Below are 20107 nucleotides of genomic sequence, written 5' to 3'. Positions count from 1 at the left end.
AGTTCCGCCAACGCCAGGCGGTCCTTGGTAGTGCTTTTAAGCGCGGGCACCTACAGCTTAGTAACCGGGTTCCAGCACCGTCAGCTAGTCCTCGGTCGTGCCATTGGCTCTTGCACACTGGGGCAACGCATCCGGGTTCCAGCACCGCCAGCTGGTTCTCGGCAGTGTTTTTGTCACAGGTACTCCCTCGTGCCAAACCTGGTTTCAGCACCGTCAGCTGTTTCCGGGTTGTGTCAAGCTCACTGAGACACCTATGCTTGCCTCGTCGTGGTGCGGTCGGGTTAGCCAACTCCAGGGTGCCTCCAGTTTAGGAGCTTCCTATGTGGGCTGCGTGAACTGGTAGTCAAGGCTGGTTCTGTAGTGCCAGTAGGCCCAGCTCCCCCTGTAGGACTGTTGGGGTTCGGTAACTGCGGCTGCCTCGCGGCCTAGCTGTTCTCTCCTCTCCTGTGGGCCTTGGGGTCCACCACCTGGTTCCAGCACCGTCAGCTGGTTCCGGGCCGAGCCTTTGGCTTAGGTGCCTCCTCCTGGGTATCCGAGTTCCGCCAACGCCAGGCGGTCCTTGGTAGTGCTTTTAAGCGCGGGCACCTACAGCTTAGTAACCGGGTTCCAGCACCGTCAGCTGGTCCTCGGTCGTGCCATTGGCTCTTGCACACTGGGGCAACGCATCCGGGTTCCAGCACCGCCAGCTGGTTCTCGGCAGTGTTCTTGTCACAGGTACTCCCTCGTGCCAAGCCTGGTTTCAGCACCGTCAGCTGTTTCCGGGTTGTGTCAACTTCACTGAGACGCCTATGCTTGCCCCGTCGTGGTGCGGTCGAGTTAGCCAACTCCAGGGTGCCTCCAGTTTAGGAGCTTCCTATGTGGGCTGCGTGAACTGGTAGTCAAGGCTGGTTCTGTAGTGCCAGTAGGCCCAGCTCCCCCTGTAGGACTGTTGGGGTTCGGTAACTGCGGCTGCCTCGCGGCCTAGCTGTTCTCTCCTCTCCTGTGGGCCTTCGGGTCCACCACCTGGTTCCAGCACCGTCAGCTGGTTCTCGGCAGTGTCTTTTGCTCTTGTACCTTCTGCTCCCCATCCTGGTTCCAGTACCGTCAGCTGGTTCCGGGCAGAGCCTTTGGCTTAGGTGCCTCCTTCTGGGTATCCAAGTTCCACCAACGTCAGGTGGTCCTTGGTAGTGCTTTCAGGCACGGGTACCTCCTGCTTAGTAACCGGGTTCCAGTAACGTCAGCTGGTCCTTGGTAGTTCCATTGGCTCTTGGACCTTCGGCTACCCATCCGGGTTCCAGTACCGTCAGCTGGTTCTCGGCAGTGTCTTTTGCTCTTGTACCTTCTGCTCCCCATCCTGGTTCCAGTAACGTCAGCTGGTTCCGGGCAGAGCCTTTGGCTTAGGTGCCTCCTTCTGGGTATCCGAGTTCCGCCAACGTCAGGCGGTCCTTGGTAGTGCTTTTTAGCACGGGTACCTCCTGCTTAGTAACCGGGTTCCAGTAACGTCAGCTGGTCCTCGGTAGTTCCATAGGCTCTTGAACCTTCGGGTAGCCATCCGAGTTCCAGTTCCATCAGCTGGTTCTTGGCATTTTCTCAGCCTTCTTGTACCTTCTGCTACATTTCCAAGTTGAAGACCCTAACGTCGACGACCCGGAAGACCACCCCGATGACGACGACCCGGAAGACCACCCCGATGACGACGACGACGACGGCGGAGACGACGACGGCGGAGATGACGACACTGGAGACGACGACCCTGGAGACGACAACATGGAAGACCGAGAAGCAGAAGAACAAGAGGCTGCAGAACAAAGAGCAGAAGAACATTAAGCATAAGACTTAATATCAGAGCAAAAGATATTATCTAAATTATATGCAGAAGAAGACTAAGCAGTGTATGGGGGTGAGTCCGTTCCTCCTCGTGGTGCCCCTGGATAAAGCCTGATGCTGCAGGCCAAACTGAACGCGGACAAATGTAACTTTTGTGACTGGCAGAACGGAAGGTGTAATCTTCCAACTTTTATAGATAACAACTACGGGAATGCCTGTCACAAATGAGAATATGATGAAGAAGTAGAATAGGAAGAATAATAACAGTGGAATAAAAAGAATATGTAGAATAGGAAGAATAATAATAGTTGAAGAAAATGAATATGAAGAATGTAATAAAAAAAAAAATATAGGTAGAAGATGAAGAAGAAGATGAATAAGGTGAAGAAGTTGATGTCAAAGATGCTGATGATGATGAAGATGAAAGTGTGGGAAAAGGAAAAAAAAGAAGGGGAAGGTCGTGGAATAGTGAAACATCAATATCTGACAAAATAAAAAAAATTTACATAGTCAATATCTTTTTCAATCCGAACGTCTTTAAAAAAAAAAAAAATCATGCTATTCTATTTGATTGGACTAATCCTCATTGCCTTTAATGTCTCCGCCACCTCCCCCATACATCCTACATTATTCTTAGTTGTTTTCCTTCATGTAGAATGAACCTACAAGGAAAGAAAGGGTTTATTTTAATTCCGATATTTTGGTCCCATTGACTTGCATTGGGATCGGGTATCGGTATCGGCGATATCCGATATTTTTTGAATATCGGCCGATCCAAACCGATACCGATACTTTCCGATATCGGAAGGTATCGCTCAACACTAACTATGAAGCATCTTATGGGGGCCATAAACCTTTATGGAGCAGCGTATGGGGCATATGGATGGGAGCAGCAAATTAAAGAACGGTGGCGCAGGATGGGAGCAGCACATGACAGAATAGGGCAGCACATGACAGAACGGGGGTGCAGGATGGCAGCAGCACATGACAGAACGGGGGTGCAGGATGGAAGCAGCACATGACAGAATGGGGGCGCAGGATGGGAGCAGCACATGACAGAATGGGGGCGCAGAATGGCAGCAGCACATGACTGAACGGGGGTGCAGGATGGAAGCAGCACATGACAGAACGAGGGCGCAGGATGGGAGCAGCACATGACAGGATGGGGGTGCACGATGGGAGCAGCAAATGACAGAATGGAGGCGCAGGATGGGTGCAGCACATGTCAGAATGGAGGCGCAGGATGGGAGCAGCACATGTCAGAATGGGGGCGCAGGATGGGTGCAGCACATGACAGGATGGGGACACAGGATGGAGCAGCACATGACAGGATGGGGGCGCAGGATGGAGCAGCACATGACAGAATGGGGGCGCAGGATGGGAGCAGCTCATGACAGGATGGGGACGCAGGATGGAGCAGCACATGACAGGATATAGACCATATACCAATATAAATTCTCGCCACCCGGGCGTAGAATGGGTTCAATAGCTAGTAGGAATATATCAACAGAACCACCATTAGTACAGAAATATGTCAGTAAAACCCCCATCAGTACAGAAACACAGCATCACAACCCTCATCATCAGTACAGACATACACCACCAGATCCACCATCAGTTCAGAAACACATAATCAGAATCACCATCAGTACAGAAATGATTCACCAGAAATACTAACAGTACAGAAATAGATCACTAGAACCCTCATCACTACATGAATATATCACCAGAACAGCCATCAGTACATGAATACATCATTAGGACCATGATTAGTACATGAATATATCATCAGGACCATCATTAGTATATTAATTTATCACCAGGACCACCATTCATACATGAATACAGCACCAGAACCACCATAGGTACAGAAATACATCACCAGCACCACCTTCATTAAATGAATAAATCACCTGAACCATGATTAGTACATGAATACATCACCATAACCAGTATCAGTTCATGGTACTTTTATTGTATTGGCAGGTCAGACCCATATATATTTTTGCAGCGCCCCAGAGACCTGGTCATTGCAGTAATGTCGCTCTGCCACTAAGGGGAGTGATAGTACATCTGATGGCACTAAAGGAGTTCATCTGACCAGGTATCACCAGGTACACTTCACACTCCGGCCACTAGGGGGAGCAAAAGGTTCTATTTTTTAGGCCACTCCTCACACTGGTAAAACTAGGGTTTGGATAGGAAGTTAGTCAGAAGCTGACTGGGTTTTGTCCAGGCAACATCGCGTGGCAGGGGGTGTTGCGGGGGGAAGATTCAGGGGGGTCCCTGTCAGGCGTGGGAACCTGGCAGGTACCTAGCGACAAGAACAGAACGAAACGGAACCGCGCCTGCACTACCTTGCGGCAGTATCCTTAGAAAGGACATGAAGCGAAGGATATTGTGGACAGTGAGAAACGAGATCAAGCACAAAGGAGAGCCAGTAGGAGTCGTGCCCCGAGAACGGCAACATCCTACTGAGGCGCGTAGCCGGTGACTGGAACACCGAGGAAGTAACTGACTCTATGCCTTACTTCAAATACCGCAGGACAGTTAATTGTAGGTTGGCTGTCTACCTTACATCACCTCGCAGACATAGGGGGCAACCGTGGAGAGGGGCGTCTCTAGGGTCCCAGAATAGCTCCAAGCCTTCCCGTCAAACAAGTGCATCCTAGCCATAACAAACCAGGGGGACGGAGAGAGAAAAGAACTAGAAAGAACGAGAACAGAAGTTGTGAGGACTATCCCGAATGCTCAGCAGGGAAGAACTACAACACACAGGCACTAGTTGGTAGGCACTGATTTCCACCTGCAAAGAGAACTCTGGATGTGCCTTCGGACCGGCCGGTCTCAGACGCCCCTGTTGACAGTGCTCTGGATTGAGGATCCCGAATCCTTCAGTAAAGAGGTAAAGAGACTGCAACCCTGTGTCCTCGTTATTGACTGCGCCTCACACCATCACCACCTATACTACTGGGAAGCCCTGGGGACATACTTAACCTGTGGTAAGGTGTACCATCTAGCTGCCATAACACCACCCCAGTGGACCCCAAGCAGCGTTGGTCACCCTGACCGAATACCACAGGTGGCGTCACAAAACCTTAACTGACTTTCATCATCCCTTTTATTGGACGCCCCTTAGCAGGGTCATGGACCGTGTCCAGCCACCGTGACAACCCTAGAACTGAGACAGAGAGGACCGATACCGAGTAACCCGTGGCCCTGCGTCTGGGGGCGCTCCATTTGTACTGCATGAACCTACAACTCCCAGCATGTCCTTAACAATAGTAAGAAGATGCTGGGATTTTGTATTACCAGTCATCATCAGACTGCAGACCATACACGAGCCACAGTACTGATGAGATCAGTATTACAAATAAACATTTACATCTAGGTACCTTCTAGATAACATCTCTGATTGGAATGGTTCTCTTTCATTTTTACTAAGGACTTACTGACAGCCAAAGCTAACAGACAATTCTCTATACTCCTCCTTCTTGACCTGTTCTCTGGCTTTGACACAGTTGACCACTGCCTCCTACTACAGATCCTCTCTTCCTTTGGTGTCAAAGATCTTGCCCTATCTTGGATCTCCTCATACCTTACAAACTACACATTTAGCGTTTCCTACTCCCATACTACCTCTTCATCTCGCCCCCTCTCTGTTGGTGTCCCTCAAGGCTCTGTCCTATGACCCTTACTCTTCTCAATCTATACACTTGGCCTGGGACAACTCATAAGGTCCTATGGCTTCCAGTACCATCTATATGCTGATGACACTCAGATCTACCTCTCTGTCCCAGATGTCACCTCTCTGCTCTCCAGAATCCCAGAGTGTCTATCAGCCATATCCTCCTTCTTTTCCTCTCGCTTCCTCAAGCTCAATGTGGACAAATCTGAGCTAATTATCTTTACATTTCACATATCTTCCCTACCTGATCTATCCATCAAAATAAATGAAATCACACTTTCCCCGTCCCCAAAATCTGCTGCCTCGGAGAAGCCCTTGACTCTGCCCTGTCCTTCAAACCGCACATCCAAACCCTCACCACCTCCTGTCACCTCCAGCTCAAAAATATTTCCAGAATCCGTCCTTTTCTCAACTCTCACTCTACCAAAATGCTTATGCATGCCCTAATCATCTCCTGCCTTGACTACTGCAACATCCTCTTTTGTGGCCTGCCTTCTAACACTTTCACACCCCTCCAGTCCGTCCTTAACTCTGCTGCCCGACTAATTAATCTCTCTCCTCCCTACACTCCGGCTTCCCCTCTTTGCAAATCCCTTCACTGGCTCCCAATTTCCCAGCGTATCCAGCTTAAACTACTAACACTGACCAACAAAGCCATCCATAACCCCTTTCTCATCCGTATATTTCCAAACTAATCTCTCAATATCTTCCCTCATGTAATCTCCGGTCCTCACAAGACCTCCTTCTCTCATCCACTCCTATTTGCTCCTCACCCAAGACTTCTCCCAAATATACCCCATCCTTTGGAATTCTGTGCCCCAACATGTCGGTTATCCACTACATTTGGATCTTTCAAACGAAACCTGAAAACCCACCTCTTCAAGAAAGCTTACAACCTGTAATGACCACATGGCCACCTTAACACCATTGGAGCTACTGCAACGCCTGACCTACTGTCTCCTTCCCCATAATCCCATAGAATGTAAGCCCGCAAGGGCAGGGTCCTCTTCCCTCCGTACCAGTCTGTCATTGTTAGTTTTGTTTACTGTAAATGATATTTGTATTTTGATGTAACCCCTTTTCATGTACAGCACCATGGAATTAATGGTGCTATATAAATAAATTATAATAATTTATTTTCTTCATGTTGTCCAGATGCCATAATGACTTTCCAGATTCACAGCTCATCTCTGCAGACTCCCTTCTTCCCCAGGCTTCTGCAGCACATCCCCAAACATTGCACTTAAAAATAGCAGTGTGAATTTTATGCTCATGAATAAAAATATCAGCTCAAGGCTGTAACCATGAATAAATAATAACTCTCCATTGTGTTCCCTTCACAAAATATGACCCACACATTGTCCATTTTATGGTACATGCCCTCCACACTGCCCTCTCCTTTCCATTCCCCATCCCCCTCCTTCTCTCACAATACAGTATCTGCACCCATCCCCTTTTGCTCCCCCATGTTTTATCATACAATCCCCCTGGTTCCCATACTGTGTTTTTACTTGTTCCATCCCCCTCAATCCCCATACTGTGTCAGCAACGATCCCCTCCTCAGTCCCCATACTTTTGTCTGCAGCAATCCTACCCCTCGCTCCCCATATTGTGTTTACACCCACCTCCTTCACTCTCCATACTGTGCCTGCATCCATCCCCCTTCCTCATGTGTACAATTAATTTCAGGGAGTCGGGGGGCTGGACCTTCTATGAGCTGGCTATCAGCTTGACAACTGGCTCATAAAACTGCCGGGGAGACACCTCAGACCGTCACATCAGGAGGCCTGACCATGCTCCCATACCGGCTGCGCCCGGGGCATATGCCACTCCTTGATATTCAGCTGTGCTTATTGAGATTGATCATTATTGCAAAAATCAATCTTGCTTAGGACTGTACTGTATTAGTGAAAGCTTGTAAATTTTCCATTGGTCAGTAATCGTGCTGCATTTGGGGATATACAGAGAGCAAAGCCACGGGCTGCTGGTGTATCTGTGTAATTCACTGAAGTTTAGAGTGATACAACTCAGCCTACTTTCACAATTGCAATTGAACAGTGGAATTTTCCAGGACTAATGTATTCTAGTCACGTATTTGTAATTAAAGTGTGACTTTTAGCAACTTTAAAACTGGGGCCCCTGGATTGATATGACTATGATTAAAACAAGTTAAAGAACATAACAAAGTGAGCAATAACATTTTGGCTAATCTTTGACACCTGACAGGATCTCTTTAAAAGAAAAACTGTCCAGATAAGCCTTGCCTACATTGTACAGAACCACATCAAGTACAGAAATTAGATAATACTTTAAGATATTGGTCACCACAATTGACCTATCTAAACTATTAATATGGACATACAGACTATAGAATGCTGAGAAAAATCCTCCCTGTATGCCTGATGTCAGATGCCTTGTTGAGAAATAATCTTTTATCACTTCATACAAATGACCTTTCCCAGGCTCTGGGGAGGATGGTGCCTGGAAGATAACTCTGCCTCCAGAGCTTATTTTACATGAAGGAGGAGTTACCAGTGTGAGACAAGTAACTAACACAGAACAGGAGAAATTAAATTTGTCTTCCAGCAAACACATAGTTTGCTTGTTTCTCAGGTTTGCTGTATTGCAACAATATGGCAACCCTATCTGCCTGTGAGATGGAAGCTGGAGCTGAGAGGAACCTGCAGACGTGTCAGGTATAACCACACACAGCTCTGCAGTGAGACCAGTAGTCCAGAGAGCGGCCATTACACATCACACTCATAACACTGGTAACCATTAGACCTCACACTGATATCTCCCCCTTATAATTAAAATAATCTCTGGAGGCAGAGTTATATTCCGGACACCATCCTCCCTGGAGCATGGATAAGAGCATTTATATAAAGTGATAAAAGATGATTTCTCAGCAACAACAAATCTGATATGAGACACACAGGTAAGTCTTTTTTCAGCAGTGTATAGCCTGTACAGCCTTATTAATAGTTTAGATGGGTCAAATGTGGTGACAGATTCCTTTTAAGCAGTGTTCGCAAAATGTAGAAAAAACAAAGGATATAGTACAGACTTAAGGTTTCCTGTGTCTTTAAGACCATATTCAAATACAATAATTTAGGGTGCTAGTTAGTAAATTTCACTTTTTCTACATCTAGTTGTTAACATCCGACCCGTGAAAGGGAACTATTTTAGTAAGTTGTCTGAGGTTTCCTCTCCAGCTGGCTGCATTTCTTTTTCCTTTCTGAGAAAAGATGTCAAAAATACCTTTAGATTTCTTCACTCAATCAAGGCTTTTATCAGAAATGTCGAATTTTCTTTCTATTTATTACTATTAAAAAGATCTGTATCCGGTCTGCTTTATGCAATTCATACTCCATCTTGCATAAATGTACTGTCTAATAATATTGTAACTAGAAAGGAGCAAAGAAAGGATTCTTGAAATCAAAGAACAAATTGAATTATCCATTAACCACCTCTATTTGTAACAATCTACAAAAACAAAGTGGTGATCCTGGGAGTAATACTCCAAAGACACACTGATAGGGAATCTAGATTGTGAGCCCCATTGGGGACAGTTCCAATAATGTCTGCAAAGCGCTGTGGAATTAATGGCGCTATATAAGTGAGTAAAATAAATAATAAAGTTTATCTTTCACCCAACTCCAGAGGTATACAGAGAAAAAAGATCAGGCAGATAGATATTAACATGACTGATATCTGTTTTGTTTTTGGAAGATAAGCCACTGCCAGAGATGTAAGGCAGTAGCTTACTCTCCTCTCTAGATTCATAAATAATGCAAACTTGAGGTACCCATGCATGCATCCGTGGAGGAGGGGTTCGGTAGGAAAAGCAGTCAGATGAACAAGGCAGGAGCTATCTGAACTATATGGCCAGTTTAACTCCACTCAGCTTCACTCACAATCTAAAAATACCTAACTCTCTACATGTCACACAAAGGTCCACGGAGCTGAAACTGTGGTCCTCTTGGTGGAAAAGGATGAACTTTGATGGATTTACTGTAGGACCTCTATTCAGAATCTACCAAGCTTTCTGGTAATGTATAGTTCCTACATTCTGCTCCCCTCCTACGATACGATACGATACGATACACTTTATTGATCCCGTGGGAAATTATGGTATCACAGCAGCACAACTTAAATCATAAAAATCATAAAGGAATTCCATAGTTGACATGACAGTTTGTTGACAGAAGAACATTATACATTAGAATAGGTCATACACAGGGTCTGTTCCGCAGGACTGGCGCATAGCAAATGTGGTGCCAATATTCAAAAAGGGCTCTAAAAGTGAACCTGGAAATTATAGGCCAGTAAGTCTAACCTCTATTGTTGGTAAAATATTTGAAGGGTTTCTCAGGGATGTTATTCTGGATTATCTCAATGAGAATAACTGTTTAACTCCATATCAGCATGGGTTTATGAGAAATCGCTCCTGTCAAACCAATCTAATCAGTTTTTATGAAGAGGTAAGCTATAGGCTGGACCACGGTGAGTCATTGGACGTGGTATATCTCGATTTTTCCAAAGCGTTTGATACCGTGCCGCACAAGAGGTTGGTACACAAAATGAGAATGCTTGGTCTGGGGGAAAATGTGTGTAAATGGGTTAGTAACTGGCTTAGTGATAGAAAGCAGAGGGTGGTTATAAATGGTATAGTCTCTAACTGGGTCGCTGTGACCAGTGGGGTACCGCAGGGGTCAGTATTGGGACCTGTTCTCTTCAACATATTCATTAATGATCTGGTAGAAGGTTTACACAGTAAAATATCGATATTTGCAGATGATACAAAACTATGTAAAGCAGTTAATACAAGAGAAGATAGTATTCTGCTACAGATGGATCTGGATAAGTTGGAAACTTGGGCTGAAAGGTGGCAGATGAGGTTTAACAATGATAAATGTAAGGTTATACACATGGGAAGAGGGAATCAATATCACCATTACACACTGAACGGGAAACCACTGGGTAAATCTGACAGGGAGAAGGACTTGGGGATCCTAGTTAATGATAAACTTACCTGGAGCAGCCAGTGCCAGGCAGCAGCTGCCAAGGCAAACAGGATCATGGGGTGCATTAAAAGAGGTCTGGATACACATGATGAGAGCATTATACTGCCTCTGTACAAATCCCTAGTTAGACCGCACATGGAGTACTGTGTCCAGTTTTGGGCACCGGTGCTCAGGAAGGATATAATGGAACTAGAGAGAGTACAAAGGAGGGCAACAAAATTAATAAAGGGGATGGGAGAACTACAATACCCAGATAGATTAGCGAAATTAGGATTATTTAGTCTAGAAAAAAGACGACTGAGGGGCGATCTAATAACCATGTATAAGTATATAAGGGGACAATACAAATATCTTGCTGAGGATCTGTTTATACCAAGGAAGGTGACGGGCACAAGGGGGCATTCTTTGCGTCTGGAGGAGAGAAGGTTTTTCCACCAACATAGAAGAGGATTCTTTACTGTTAGGGCAGTGAGAATCTGGAATTGCTTGCCTGAGGAGGTGGTGATGGCGAACTCAGTCGAGGGGTTCAAGAGAGGCCTGGATGTCTTCCTGGAGCAGAACAATATTGTATCATACAATTATTAGGTTCTGTAGAAGGACGTAGATCTGGGGATTTATTATGATGGAATATAGGCTGAACTGGATGGACAAATGTCTTTTTTCGGCCTTACTAACTATGTTACTATGTTACTATGTTACACAACGAGTGAACTGAAATGTAGAGAAATAAGTAGACATTCACCTTGGTGGTTTAACCCTAATGTTATTGTTGTACATTCCCATGGCAGTTGGCACAAACGATTTCCTATATTTTTCCTTCTTACACCTCAGAAGTATTAGCCGGTTGCTGAAGGTGCTCTTCTGTCTCATGAATAGCTCATATAATGGATGTGCATTATTGTTCATAATTGTCATACACTTTCTCAGAGTTCTTCTCTCCACTACCTCCCCAAAAGAGTCCAGATTGTAGCCCACAGCAGAACTTGCCTTCTTAATAATCTTATTCAGCTTATTAGCATCAGAGGCCCGCACACTACTACCCCAGCACGTGATTGCAAAAAAGATGGCACTTGCCACCACAGATTGGTAGAACATTTCTAACATTTTGCTACACACATTAAAAGACCTCAGTTTCCTTAGGAAATACAGTCTGCTCATCCCCTTCTTGTAGACAAACTCTGAGTGGCATCTCCAGTCCAGTTTGCTATCCAAATGGACCCCCAAATATTTGTAACTCTCCACCTGCTCGACCTCCTGACCAGCAATAGTGATCGGTAAGCATTCCAACTTTATCCTGCTATAGTTGGCCACCAACTCCTTGGTTTTCTTAACATTTAGCTGCAGATAGTTACCATTGCACCAATCCACGAAATTCGACACCACCCTTCTATATTCCTCATCCCCCTGATCTCCCCTAATGCATCCCACAACCACAGAGTCATCCGAAAATTTTTGAAGATGGCAAAGTTCAGATTTATACTGAAAGTCTGAAGTATACAGTGTGAATAGAAAGGGCGCAAGCACCGTTCCCTGGGGGGCACCTACACTGCTCAATAATCTGCTTGACACCACTGCTCCCATCTGTACAAACTGTGGCCGATCTGATAGGTAGTCAGTTATCCAATTTCTCATCCCCTCCTCCACCTTCATATCAGTCATCTTTTTGTGTAGTAAAAGTGGCTGCAGGGAGTTAAATGCACTCGAGAAATCGAAGAACATCGCTCGCACCGTGGCTCCGTCATTCTCCAGAAATGAATGTACCCTATGTAACAGAGAAAGAATAGCATCATCCACCCCCAATCTATGTCGGTAAGCAAACTGAAGGGGATCAATAAAAGCATTGACCCTCGGTCTTAAGTGAGCAAGCACTAATCTTTCCAAGGCCTTCATAGCATGAGATGTTAAGGCTACAGGACGATAGTCATTTAGGGTTGCAGGAGAAGTCGTCTTGGGTACCGGCACCAGACAGGAAGTTTTCCATAACACCGGTACCCTCTGTGTTTGCAGACTTCCATTAAATAGGCGCGTAAAGACAGTACACAGCTGGTCTGCACACACTTTAAGGACACGTGAGCTGAGTCCATCTGGTCCTGCAGCTTTACCAATGTTAAGTGACTTAAACTGCCTCCTCACATCATTTTCGGATACTCTAAAATAGGTCTGCTCATCCTCCAATATCGATGTTGCAGAATTTGCACCCAGTTCCCATCCACTATCAGTTGGCACATGTACACATGTACTGCTGAACCTGTTGAAATACTCATTCATCTCATTAGCCTTGTCCATTGTTCCTGGATCATTTTCAAGCCTCAGCTTAAGCCCAGTCAGTAATTTCATTCCTGCCCAAACCTCTCTGGTATTATTGTGGGACAGTTTCTTTTCAAGTTTAATTCTGAAGGCTTCCTGGGCCTCCTTTATTTTATGCTTCAATTCATGCTGTATCATTTTAATTTCCTCTTTGTCACCCAGTTTAAATGCCTTTTTTTTCCTGTTGAGCAAATGCTTCAATTCCTTTGTTATCCATGGCTTGTTGTTTGCAAAACACCTAATCTTTTTAGTCGGCACCAACATATCAGTGCAGAAGTTAATGTAGTCAGTCACTCTACCAACCACTTCATTAACATTCCTTCATGCTACCTCCTGTTTCCATGGTACTTTATTTTAGATTTACTCTAAAGGTACCTTCACACATAACGATTTCGTTAACGATATCATTGCAGCGTCACGCTTTTTGTGACGTAGCAACGATCCCGCTAACGATCTCGTTATGTGTGACAGCGACCAATGATCAGGCCCCTGCTGGGAAATCGTTGGTCACTGGGGATTGATTAGGACCTTTTTTGGTCGCTGATCACCCGCTGTCATCGCTGGATCGGCGTGTGTGACGCCGATCCAGTGATGTGTTCACTTGTAACCAGGGTAAATATCGGGTTACTAAGCGCAGGGCCGCGCTTAGTAACCCGATATTTACCCTGGTTACCATTATAAAAGTAAAAAAAAAACCAGTACATACTCACATTCCGATGTCTGTCATGTCCCCCGCTGTCAGCTTCCCTGCACTGACTGTCAGCACTGGCCGTAAAGCAGAGCACAGCGGTGACATCACTGCTGTGCTCTGCTTTACGGCCAGCGCTGACACAGTAGTGCGGAAAGCTGACGGCGGGGGACGTGACAGACATCGGAATGTGAGTATGTAGTGTTTTTTTTTTTTTTTAACTTTTACAATGGTAACCAGGGTAAATATCGGGTTACTAAGCGCGGCCCTGCACTTAGTAACCCGATGTTTACCCTCGTTACCCGGGGACTTCGGCATCGTTGAAGACAGTTTCAACGATGCCGAAGTCTTTCCCCTGATCGTTGGTTGCTGGAGAGAGCTGTCTGTGTGACAGCTCCCCAGCGACCACACAACGACTTACCAACGATCACGGCCAGGTCGTATCGCTGGTCGTCATCGTTGGTAAGTCGTTTAGTGTAATGGTACCTTTAAAGCATTTGTCGAGTACTAAGATTTTACTTGATCTAACATCGATCTGACATATCCTTAAGATAGGTCATCGATATCAGATTGTTGAGTGACACCAGACACAGACACAATCAGGCTTATTGTACATATACAATGTACAAAGTGAAAACACAACGGATCTGTATAGGTGTGGTGTTTTGGCTCCCTATATTGTATACTCAAGTCAAACAAAACTATTACCAGGACATTGGACCGGTGGCCAGGTTGAAAGATTATGGTCTCTGGACCAGATCCTTAACTGATTAGTAGTTCTGGCATAACATTATTTGTGTGTTTCACTGCAACAATGACATTGTATCAGGCTTACTAATCAGAAGAAACACCGGGGTGCTTCACTTCAACAATGACATCATGTCAGGCCTACTAATCAGAGGAGGCACCGGGTGCTTCACTTCAACAATGACATCATGTCAGGCCTACTAATCAGAGAGGTACCGGGGTTGCCAGATGATAGCAGGACACTTGTAGGTCTTTGGTCCACAGACCATGGACTACCAATGTCCACTGGTGCAGGGTCCTAAGAATTTTTTTTCTCAACTCTACTATACACTTCTGGTGAACACTTAACATTTGATCAATATTGATGACCTACTGTATAGTAAGGATAGGTCAACAATATCTTAGCCTTGGACGACCACCACTTTAAATCTATGCAGTGCACAACTATTGCAATTTGAAATGAAAAACTGGAACATGTCTCTATATGTTTTTAGTCTTTATAGAATCTGAGCATTTTTTTTACATTATTTCAATAATTAATATATTAATTGTTCATCATTTCTTTTGATAATAACCACAGGGAGATAAAAATAAACCCATATTGTAGAGATTATACTGTACTTTTGTTCTCAATTCATTATTACATTTGTGCCTGTTTCTAGTCTAGCGTTCAGTGTTTTGTGCCTTTTTTTGCTTATGCCACATTCATCTGCATCTTTATCTTTATAAAGTCTATTTGCTATGTGTTTACTGACTTTTTGAAAAGTTGCAAAACTTATCGCAAATGAACTTCAATCCTCCCTTGCTCAATATTTTGGTCAATTTGTTTGCGGCATTTCAGTGGAACATGCACCTTTTTGTGTTAAAAAGTCACAAAACAGGCGCTAGTCTAGACAGTAAAAAAAGAGATTTTTTGATTTTTCACAAAATTTGGATGACGTTAGCGGATATCACAAGACAAAAAAAGTGACTTGAAAAAAAATGCAAATGATGAATCGGGTCCTTTGTCCTTATTTAGCCTTTTTGAAGGATTTGTAGATTTGTCTATATGGGATGTAAAGTAAATCTTGTTTGACGGTTTGACGGCTTCTGACATGTCATGTGTAATGTTATAATTCTCTGTGTAATATAAGGAGAGGCTCATTTGTGTAATTACTTAACAGATCTCTTTACTTTTAATAACCTCCCACATCCTTCCACATTTTAATGAAGTGATGACTGCAGCATAACCTTAATATACAAAGAACCCCGAAGGCAACCTAACCAAAAACCTAGGGAATGAAAATGATACCTTAGACCTGGAGGCAGGACTGGGGATGTTAGCGAGTTGGTGATACTCTGTGGGCTCCACTTTATTCCTCCCTATTAACAAGACTGATTAATTGCACAGATATTTGGGTCGGAGCCAAGTGAACCTTGTACTTGACAACCAATAAAATTAAGGTCTTATGTGGATTTTAATAAAGTGTCTGTTGGCGAGTTTCCAATCTAATGCATCATCTTTCCATTATAGGAGGGCAATGGAGCTCCGGGAATTGGATTTTAATTATTCTTTGCCAGCATTGAAAAAAATAAATAAAACTAAACGACTGTGTCCTTAAGTACCAGATAGCGGGTGTATATACATAATGGGTCATTGTTGTCTTAATTCCCATCGACAGTCACAATTTCCAAAGAATGCTTCCTTCAACAATTCCCTGTGTTATGATTGGTCGAGGGAAAAAAAAATGTCTTTCCTTTCAGGTATGCCGTAGATAACTGCTTCAGTTCCAAGTTCCCCATGCTACTTTTCTATAAAGAAAATACAAAAGAAAATGAGGGTGGGCAGTGTACTTGCCAAATGATTAACTTTTTAATACTCATGTTTTTTACCCTTTAATTACCATTTGGCTAGAGCAGGGGTCCCTAGCCTGTAGCTCGAGGTCTCACGAATTGTAGCTCGCGACTGTCTGCCAGCTTGTTGCATTAGGTCCAGGTCTAGCAAACACGTATGAAGAGTACATCTCAAAATGGTGAATTTTGTGAGTAGCCCTGAACAGAAGTGGAGATCTGGATGCACATTAACTGGTTTTAGGGGTTTAGAGATGTTTTAGGTATGGTACGCTGGAGGATGATACTTCCTGTTGGACGAGGTGCTCATAGCTGGATGTAACAGTGTGTTAGGAGTCCTTGATGGGAGAATACTGAATGGCGGTATTGTGGGAACCCCTGGATCTCAGTGTACTGCTTTGGAGTGATTTCTGTAAAAAAGCTTTGGTTATCATTATACCTGTAATGGGGGGTTTTGTTGATACTACTTTGAAGAGGGTGGGAGCTGGATGTGGCTCGCGACCCTCTCTAAGCTGAATGTGGCTCTCAGGGTCATAAAGGTTGGGGACCACTGGGCTCGAGGCAAATGGCCGATTTTCTCTCCTTATGCTAATCACATTCTGATCAGAGTGCAATCATAGTGTGATCTGATTTTCTTAGATGTGGAGAAAAAAAATTCTTCATCTTCAATATATATTGTGTCCGTAAAAATTGGACCGCACTCAGATGTCATCCGAGATTTGTCTGATGTTTTCCAAAGACACGAATGACCTAGTGGAGTTGGAGTCAACTTGTGCGTGCTGCAATTTTTTCCTCTGACCAAATTGGACATGTACAGTGCCTTATTGAATACTGCAGACTTATCTATTTGGATGAGGCAACAGCTTAAACGGGATATTCCCATCTCTAAGATCCTATCTTAATAACAGGTGCTTCTCACAAAATTAGAATATCATCAAAAAGTTCATTTTTTTCAGTTCTTCAATACAAATAGTGAAACTCTATTATATAGAGTCATTACAAACAGAGTGATGTATTTCAGGTGTTTATTTCTGTTAACCCCTTCATGACCCAGCCTATTTTGACCTTAAAGACCTTGCCGTTTTTTGCAATTCTGACCAGTGTCCCTTTATGAGGTAATAACTCAGGAACGCTTCAACGGATCCTAGCGGTTCTGAGACTGTTTTTTCGTGACATATTGGGCTTCATGTTAGTGGTAAATTTAGGTCAATAAATTCTGCGTTATTTGTGATAAAAATGGAAATTTGGCGAAAATTTTGAAAATTTCGCAATTTTCACATTTTGAATTTTTATTCTGTTAAACCAGAGAGTTATGTGACACAAAATAGTTAATAAATAACATTTCCCACATGTATACTTTACATCAGCACAATTTTGGAAACAAATTTTTTTTTTGCTAGGAAGTTATAAGGGTTAAAATTTGACCAGCGATTTCTCATTTTTACAATGAAATTTACAAAACCATTTTTTTTAGGGACCACCTCACATTTGAAGTCAGTTTGAGGGGTCTATATGGCTGAAAATACCCAAAAGTGACACCATTCTAAAAACTGCAACCCTCAAGGTACTCAAAACCACATTCAAGAAGTTTATTAACCCTTCCGGTGCTTCACAGCAGCAGAAGCAACATGGAAGGAAACAATGAACATTTAACTTTTTAGTCACAAAAATGATCTTTTAGCAACAATTTTTTTATTTTCCCAATGGTAAAAGGAGAAACTGAACCACGAAAGTTGTTGTCCAATTTGTCCTGAGTACGCTGATACCTCATATGTGGGGGTAAACCACTGTTTGGGCGCACGGCAGGGCTTGGAAGGGAAGGAGCGCCATTTGACTTTTTGAATGAAAAATTGGCTCCACTCTTTAGCGGACACCATGTCACGTTTGGAGAGCCCCCGTGTGCCTAAAAATTGGAGCTCCCCCACAAGTGACCCCATTTTGGAAACTAGACGCCACAAGGAACGTATCTAGATGCATAGTGAGCACTTTGAACCCCCAGGTGCTTCACAAATTGATCCGTAAAAATGAAAAAGTACTTTTTTTTCACAAAAAAATTCTTTTAGCCTCAATCTTTTCATTTTCACATGGGCAACAGGATAAAATGGATCCTAAAATTTGTTGGGCAATTTCTCCTGAGTACACCAATAACTCACATGTGTTGGGTAAACCACTGTTTGGGCACATGGTAAGGCTCGGAAGGGAAAGAGCGCCATTTGACTTTTTGAATGAAAAATTATCTCCATAGTTAGCGGACACCATGTTGCATTTGGAGAGCCCCTGTGTGCCTAAACATTGGCGCTCCCCCACAAGTGACCCCATTTTGGAAACTAGAACCCCCAAGGAACTTATCTAGATGCCTAATGGGCACTTTAAACCCTCAGGTGCTTCACAAATTGATCTGTAAAAATGAAAAAGTACTTTTTTTTCACAAAAAAATTCTTTTCGCCTCAATTTTTTCATTTTCACATGGGCAATAGGATAAAATGGATCATAAAATTTGTTGGGCAATTTCTCCCGAGTACGTTGATACCTCATATGTGGGGGTAAACCACTGTTTGGGCACACGGCAGGGCTCGGAAGGGAAGGCGCGCCATTTGACTTTTTGAATGGAAAATTAGCTCCAATTGTTAGCGGACACCATGTCGCGTTTGGAGAGCCCCTGTGTGCCTAAACATTGGAGCTCCCCCACAAGTGACCCCATTTTGGAAACTAGACCCCCCAAGGAACTTACCTAGATGCATATTGAGCACTTTAAACCCCCAGGTGCTTCACAGAAGTTTATAACGCAGAGCCATGAAAATAAAAAATAATTTTTCTTTCCTCAAAAATGAATTTTTAGCCTGGAATTTCCTATTTTGCCAAGGGTATTAGGAGAAATTGGACCCCAAATGTTGTTGTCCAGTTTGTCCTGAGTACGCTGATACCCCATATGTGGGGGTAAACCACTGTTTGGGAGCACGGCAGGGTACGGAAGGGAAGGCACGCCATTTGGCTTTTTAAATGGAAAATTAGCTCCAATCATTAGCGGACACCATGTCACGTTTGGAGAGCCCTTGTGTGCCTAAACATTGGAGATCCCCCAGAAATGACCCCATTTTGGAAACTAGACCCCCAAAGGAACTAATCTAGATGTGTGGTGAGGACTTTGAACCCCCAAGTGCTTCACAGAAGTTTATAACGCAGAGCCATTAAAAAAAAAAAAAGTATTTTCTCAAAAATGATCTTTTAGCCTGCAATTTTTTATTTTCCCAAGGGTAACAGGAGAAATTTGACCCCAAAAGCTGTTGTCCAGTTTCTCCTGAGTACGCTGATACCCCATATGTGGGGGTAAACCACTGTTTGGGCACATGCCGGGGCTCGGAAGTGAAGTAATGATGTTTTGAAATGCAGACTTTGATGGAATGCTCTATGGGCGTCACGTTGCGTTTGCAGAGCCCCTGATGTGGCTAAACAGTAGAAACCCCCCACAAGTGACCCCATTTTGGAAACTAGACCCCGAAAGGAACTTATCTAGATGTGTGGTGAGCACTTTGAACCCCCAAGTGCTTCATAGAAGTTTATAATGCAGAGCCGTGAAAATAATAAATACGTTTTCTTTCCTCAAAAATAATTATTTAGCCCAGAATTTTTTATTTTCCCAAGGGTTACAGGAGAAATTGGACCCCAAAAGTTGTTGTCCAGTTTCTCCTGAGTACGCTGATACCCCATGTGTGGAGGTAAACCACTGTTTGGGCACACGTCGGGGCTCAGAAGGGAAGTAGTGACTTTTGAAATGCAGACTTTGATGGAATGGTCTGCGGGCGTCACGTTGCGTTTGCAGAGCCCCTGGTGTGCCTAAACAGTAGAAACCCCCTACAAGTGACCCCATTTTAGAAACTAAACCCCCAAGGAACTTATCTAGATATGTGGTGAGCACTTTGAACCCCCAAGTGCTTCACAGACGTTTACAATGCAGAGCCGTGAAAATAAAAAATCATTTTTCTTTCCTCAAAAATGATGTTTTAGCAACATTTT

Source organism: Ranitomeya imitator, chromosome 5, assembly GCF_032444005.1.
Source record: "Ranitomeya imitator isolate aRanImi1 chromosome 5, aRanImi1.pri, whole genome shotgun sequence".
In the NCBI taxonomy this organism is placed as follows: domain Eukaryota; kingdom Metazoa; phylum Chordata; class Amphibia; order Anura; family Dendrobatidae; genus Ranitomeya; species Ranitomeya imitator.
This window is presented reverse-complemented; position numbering follows the sequence as displayed.